The 5,477-nt window shown below is 47.2% G+C and overlaps 1 pseudogene; it reads left to right on the top strand.

Moving 5' to 3' along the window:
* The first annotated feature begins 685 nt into the window (after nt 1-685).
* LOC111741830 lies at nt 686-802 on the top strand (annotated as a pseudogene).
* The last annotated feature ends 4,675 nt before the right edge of the window (nt 803-5,477 follow it).

Genomic DNA, 5,477 nt, shown 5'->3' on the forward strand with positions numbered 1-5,477 from the left:
ATAGTGGCTGCACCAATTTACATCCCCACCAGCAGAGTATGAGGGTTCCTTTTTCTCCACATCCTCTCTAACTCTTGTTATTTTCTTGTTGTATTGATAATAGTCGTTCTGACAAGTGTTAGGTGGTATCATGTGGTTTTGATCTGCATTTCGTTAGCTAGTGAAGTTGAGCATCTTTTCATATACCTCTTGGCCATCTGTATGCCTTCTTGAGAGGAGTGTCTGTTCAGGTCCTTCGCCCATTTTTTAATCGGATTGTTTTTTGTTGTTGTTGAATTGTATGAGTTCTTCGTGTATTTTGGATATTAGCCCCTTATCGGCGGTATCGCTTGCAAATATCTTTTCCCATTTGGTTGCTTGCCCCGTTTTACCATGTTTCTTGGACGCAGTGGGTTTATCCACGCTGCAATGTCATGAAGCTGTGTGTGACCTCTTCCTGAGGGGCTGCAATGGCCTTTTGGGAGGACTGGTAGAGGGTGTTTGAGCATAATTACCTAATAGAAGGGAAAGAGCGGAAGCTTCAAAATCAGAACAACCCCAGGCACCAGCCCCTCCAGCTGGGCAGCTTTTGGCAAAGTGTTTAACCTCTCAGAGTTCAATTCTTCATCCATAAAATGGAGATCCTGCCACACACTTTGTAGGGATTTTGAAAGGATTAGAGCTAATGTTTGAAAAAAAAAGTCTTGTCTATGTATTCCACCCTGAACACACCCAATCCCATCTGATCTCGGAAGCTAAGCAAGGTCGGGCCTGGTTAGTACTTGGATGGGAGACCACCTAGGAAGACCAGGTACTGTAGGCAAAGGAAGGAAGGAAGGAAGGAAGGAAGGAAGGAAGGAAGGAAGGAAGGAAGGAAGGAAGGAAGGAAGGAAGTTAGAACAAAATATGTGCTCAATAAATGACGCTCCTTGGAGTTATGTGGATTTTCATTCATTCATTCATTCATTCATTCAACAAACACTGCCTGAGCCAGGCACTTTTATTGGCACTCAGATGCATCAATGAACACAAGAGGTGATTCTCCATCAAAAGAAGACTAGTGGAGTAAGCTGTAGTCCTTGCAAACTCTGGAATAACGTTTCATGTTTGAAAAGCACAAGGAGCTGTGTACTGATATGGCGTTAACTAGGAATGAAAATCACAGAACAAACTGAAGAAACGCCCGCAAAATAGATACCCACGAACAAGATTGTGGGTGTGGAAATGCCGGCAAATACAAGGCTGCCAGCCCTGGAAAAAGGGGGAGAGGGCTCATTAAGGCTGAACATTTTATAACCAATGTTTATCATATATTATATGAGTAATTTTTAAATAGACCAAAGAAATTTTTATATTTAAGTTGTGAGTTAAATAAAAGGAGCGTCATTATTCCCACTTTGTAGATGAGGAAAATTGAGTCTCGGGGCAGTTGAAGGACTAATGACCAAGGTAGAGCTGGGCCCAGGACTTCAGGCCCCTTTCCCGGAGTGCCTTTGATGGGTGCAGCTGGGAGAGGCACCTTAGGAACATGCCTGGGGCTTCGGCTCATCTGAGCCTTGAATTCAACCATTGTAGCAACAGTTAAAGAGCTGTCTTGACTTGAGTGCCAGCATACGGCCTGTGTCTTCTATCACCTGCAGCACCTGGCTCAAGGCTACATCTCAGCCTTTGGCCCCTGGTAGGGCAGAGAAATCTCTCCCATGCTATAGAAGAGGAAACTGAGGCCCAGAGAGGTTACGTGATTTGTCAAAGTCTCAAGCTCTCGGCCTAGAGCTCATAACTTCCCATTTCCACTGAGGAGTAAAGGGCAACCCCTTAAATCACTATGACTGAAGCTGGCCCAATTGACCAGGCCCAGATGGCCTCAGAGAAATGCGAGGCAAAGGTACGAAGAAGAAAGAAGAGCAGGAGAGCCCAGGTGGAGCCTGAGGCAGCTTCGAGTCTGCCAGTGTGACTTCAGGCAGGCTGAGGAATTATGGGGTGGGTACAGGTGAGAGAAAGAAGGTCCCCAATAGGCAGAGGCCTCTGGAGGGGCCAAGAGGTGTCCAAGTGGCTATGTTAGCCCAGCCCTGGCAGAGAAGCCCTGAGTCCCCTGGGGACAGAGGGGCTGCCTTGAACGCTCTCCCCTCCCACCAGTGTTAGTCAGGCTCTCAGAGAACACAGAGCTGATGGTGTAAGTCCCAAGGCCCAGGAATCAGGAGTCCAGGGCCGCAGGCCTGAGAACCAGGGGCACTGACATCTGAGCGTGAAGATGATGTCTCAGCTCAAGCAAATTCACACTTCCTCTGCCTTTTTGTTTTCTTGGGGTCCTCAGTGGATTGGATGACTCCCAGCCACATTAGTGAGTATGATCTTTACTCAGTCCACAGATTCAAATGCTCATCTCTTCGGGAAACACCCTGACAAACACACCCAGAAATAATGTTTTACCCATTATCTGGGCATCCCTTAACTCAGTCAAGCTGACACATAAAATTAACCATCACCCCACCCCACCCCAACTTTGAGTGGTGGGCCTAGTTCCCCAGGACCCTGTCCTCCTGGCCGCCCCCATCATTGCTACCCATGGAGTTGCAGGGGGCTAGATACAACCAAGAAGCCCCCAGTACTTTCTCCTCCCAGGGCCCAAGATCTAGATCCTTCTCTGAAAGATGGACTCTCACCCTGGGGCCTGCTCCTCTGGATGGCAGGGAGTCCATGCGACTCCATGTGAGTCGCAGGGGACAATCTTGGAGTAGAGCCCCAGCAACCAACTTAAAAAAAAAAAAAAAAACTTACTACAAATTTATTTTTGTAGACTTTCTGCTAGAATTAATTGGTAGGTGTAATGTTGATTTGATTTTTATCCCAATTTTGGGGTCTGAATTTCACTATAGGAAATTCAGTTGATTCATTTGTGCTCTTTGATTATTTGGCCAGTTCCATACTGTACTTAAACACTGACCATGATCTGAACATTAAGGAAACAAACCACAGAGCGAGAGGGCAGCCTACAAAATGGGAGAAAAATAATTGCAAATCATATATTAGATAAAAAGTGAATATATAAAGAACTCCTACAACTTAACAGTAAAAAACAAAACAAAACAAAAAAAAAACAACTGCAGTGTCAAGGCCGACGTCTAAAATGGGAAAAGAACTTGAATCGACATTTCTCCATAGAAAATACATGAATAGCCAAGAAACATATGAAAAGATGCTCGATTATTAGAGAAACATAAGTCAGAACCACAGTGAGAAATCATCTCACACCCATTAGGACGGCTACAATTTTTTAAAAAGAAAGAAAGAAAAGAGAAAGAAGTATTGGTGAGGATGTGGAGAAATTGGAACCTTTGTGGCACTGCTGGTGGACTGTAACTTGGTGCAGATGCTATAGAAAACAACACGGAGATGCCTCAAAAAATTAAAACTAGAACTGCCGTCTGACCCAGCAACCCCACTTCTAGCTACATATGCAAAAGCGCTGAAAGCAGGGCCTGGAGAAATTTGCACACACATGTTCGTGGCAGCTTTATTCACAATAGCCAAGAGGTGGAAATAGCTCAAATGTCCATCGACAGATGGATGAATAAGTAAAATAGGGTATGTGTGTGGAAGGGAATATTATTCAGCCTTTAAAAAAAAAGGAAGGAAATCATGTCACATACTACAACATGGATAAACCTTAAGGACATCATGCTGAGTGAAACAAGCCAATGACAAAAGGACATATATGTATGATTCCACTTACATGAAATATCTAGAGTAGTCGAAATCATGCAAACAGAAAGTAGAATGGTGTCTGCAGGGGCCGGGGGAGGGAAAATGAGGAGCTGTTGCTTAATAGGTATAGAGTTTCAGTCATGTTAGAGGAAAACGTTTTAGAGATCTGAGACAGAACAATGTGAGTATAGTTACTACCACTGTACTGTACGCTTAAAAATGGCTAAGAGGGTAAACTTTATATTATGTGCTTTTGTATCACAATAAAACAATTAAAAACAAACTGACCAATGAACACATGCTAAAATCTTTAGTGGATAGCCTATGATTGCTTGTTGGAGTCTGCTGCTCTTTTTTTACCAATATGCACACTGCTTTGGTTATGTATTTGAAGCCCTACAGCCAACTTTTACCTCCATTCCCATCACCCGCCACACCGTGAAGACCCTAACTTTCTCTAACCCCAGTCCTGATCTGGCATCTTTTAAGGGGTCTTACTTCTTACCCAGCTCTCTAGAGGGCCAGGTGTCCCCAGGGGAGCCTGGTACTGGGCAGGACACACAGTAGACCAGCAGCTAAGGCCTGATGCCCAGCTCAGGGCCTGGGAGCCTGAGGGCCGTGGGCTCCAACAGGACAGGCAGCTCTGCTCAGGTTGAGAGAGGGCCCTGAGATGTCAGAAGCCAGGGGGTACCCGGGGCCCCTGACACACTTGTCAAAAGGGAAAAGCCCTCCAGCCGGTCGGGGAGGTGACCCTGGGCAGGAGCCCTTGGATCTCGACCTTGGCTGCACATTAGAACCTCACCATTTAATTAAATCCATAGTTTTTGAAGCTCCGGAGGCAAGTCCCGTGCGGGGTCAAGGTTGAGAACTGCTGCTCTAGAGAATGGACTGATGTGTGTTCCTTGGGGCCAAGGCCTGGGTTCGTCCTCAGTGGGGGCTCCAGCCTAAGACCAGGACACCCTTTCCAGCCCCCACAACAAGGCTGGAGAGTCCAGCTCTCGCCTGCACCTGACCTTGGTCCAGAACTGGCAGGCGAGCACTAAGGGTCCCGCCTGGAATTCCAAGGCTGTCACACGTTCCCCGTCACCCCCCGCACCCCCCGGGAGCCAGGGGTTTTACATCATGTTCAGGGCCCTGAGTCACTGCGAGTGTCTCTGGCAATGGCCAGAGAGAGGCAAGTACTCGGCAGGAGGGAGGAGGCTGCGAGCACAGCCAGGCTCCCAAGTCCCCTCTCTCACGGCAGCCCCATAAACAGGACCAAGCTATTTTAGGGGAATAAGATCAAATGCGGGTATCAGTTCCTCCAGCTACTTTTGACTCAGTGCTTCGGGTTATTTCTGTGAGGGTGCAGGCTGGTGACACCCCACGTCACCAAGCACTCTGGATCTGAAATTAAACGTGCGTCTGCCTGGAAGAACGAGTGTGAATTCCTATAGGATAGACGGTTGCCTGGCAACTGCAGTGTCAAGGCCAAAACACAGGCCAGGACAGGATGGGCGCGGAGGAGCTCAGGTTTGCAAAGTGCCAACTCAAGCCCATGACGGTCTCAAGGGTCTCCAATCTGCCAGACCCTGATATTTGCCCAGGACAACAGTGGGCCTTGGCCACACACGGAGCAGACGCACTGTGGAGCTAAGAATCTCAAGCCTCAGGGCGCTTCGTGGCCTCAACCTGTGCCAGGGCCCTGCACCTAATTTCTAATAGTAACTCTGTATTATTTTTCTTAAGGAAATGCCCTCGCAAATTGTGTAAGTTTTAGGGCCTCCCAAAACCTGGAGCAACCGCTGACCCCC

The sequence above is a fragment of the Pteropus vampyrus genome, unplaced genomic scaffold (assembly GCF_000151845.1).
Source record: "Pteropus vampyrus isolate Shadow unplaced genomic scaffold, Pvam_2.0 Scaffold3, whole genome shotgun sequence".
NCBI classification, from domain to species: Eukaryota; Metazoa; Chordata; class Mammalia; order Chiroptera; family Pteropodidae; genus Pteropus; species Pteropus vampyrus.